This window comes from Aplysia californica, unplaced genomic scaffold, assembly GCF_000002075.1.
Source record: "Aplysia californica isolate F4 #8 unplaced genomic scaffold, AplCal3.0 scaffold00158, whole genome shotgun sequence".
Lineage (NCBI taxonomy): Eukaryota > Metazoa > Mollusca > Gastropoda > Aplysiida > Aplysiidae > Aplysia > Aplysia californica.
This window is the reverse complement of record NW_004797428.1, coordinates 492,141-493,838: the sequence shown is the minus strand read 5'-3', so window position 1 is coordinate 493,838 and position 1,698 is coordinate 492,141.

The following is a 1,698-nucleotide window of genomic DNA, read 5'->3' as shown; positions in this document are numbered from 1 at the left end:
CCCCAAATCTCTCTACCCATCCCCATCTCAACTCCCTTCCTTACTAACAAAGTCACACGCGGTTGAGTCTGTTATCTAAGCAGTTTTTTTTACAGCCGGTTTGAGTGTTGCTAGTATCTCTATAAATACTTGTTCGTGATACCCTCACACCACCTGTCTGTGTGTCGTTTTGGTACAGTTTGCTGTAGATACTTCGCTACCTTAAAATTATAAAAGTTCTATCTGACTTTTTTGCCATTTTGAGTTACTAAGAACATGAGGTCAGAAACCAAATGCTTCATCTGCTCTATCAAAATCGTGAGATTATTCGGAGACATTATCAAAATGTGAGGCAGCGTGGTGGAATCAGGCTCTCGTCAAAATACTCAAAGCGAAGAAACTTGCATTTTTTCCGCAAGTTTATGAATTTTTATCAAGTTTTTGTTTTTTGGCTCAACACCTTTCATGCCTATTAAAGAACTGATCTCTGTGGACAATTTTCTGAAAAACGTTGATTAAAGGCACATAAAATGTAAATTTTCAGTTATCACAGACTCTTAAGCTAAGGAAATGTATAATTTTTTGCAGCCATTTTCTCACTATTTTTACTTCTGAAAACAGGTGACCTCCACCTCCTTCTTTCGCAAATATCTCGACTTGTATGTATTCAAGATAAATGGATATTTTTTTTCACCAAAATAAAAACAATTGAACAAGCCTTAAGATGATACCAAAAACTCTACCTGCCCAAAAATTGACGACGGCCTGAATATTTAAAAAAAATGATATTAGAAAAACCTTGACATGTTGTGAAACTCAAACATTTTAACGTCATTTTTTCTCACAAGTAGGTACCGAACAGATTGAGTTTTTAAATTCTAGCTTAGCGGCTTGTTTCTGAAATATTCATGTAACCTTTTTATGTGTTGTTTCGATTCGGTTAACAAGCACAGAAATAGATGTTTGTGCATAATATAGCCTTCCCTACATCTATTTCTGTCTTGTTTTGGTTCAGTTAGAATTCACAGAAATAGTTGTTCGTGCATACAGCCTTCCCTCCATCTATTTCTGTCTTGTTTGGTACAGTTAGAATTCACAGAAATAGATGTTCGTGAGATCCCCTACGCTTACGTACACGTTTGTGAGTCCTTCCTTCACCTCGGCGACTCTGGTGTTACGTTTAGGCACTTCCTTGCCGCACGCAGGTGACCCGAGTTTGATTCCCGAGTGGAGAGATTTTCCATCAAATCAAATAATATCTCGGTTTTTCTTCTTGGATGTTGCTTCCCTCTCAGTCTTTGTTGCCCTGACTGGTATATAATTTAATCTAAAACGTTGTTGAGCGCCTGATTCTACCGTGTCGTAACACATGGTCATAAAAGAGCTTTTTATTTTAGAGCATCCGAGCAAAGAAATGAATGGCGAACCATGACTGCCGATATGTCTCTCAGATCTGCTACGACTTAATGATAATAATAATATAACATTTGTATGGCGTATAACCCCATCATAGATTACAAAAATAATTCTTCCCTCCCATGTGTATGGTTACATGTGATCACAGATTACAAAAATAATTCTTCCCTGCCATGTGTATGGTCACAAGTGATAGATTACACAAATAATCCTTCCCTTCCTTGTGTATGTGTGTGTGACCAGGGCCTCGTCCACCTCCAATCGCATCCGAGACCCGCACGGAATACTTCACTGTGTACAGTA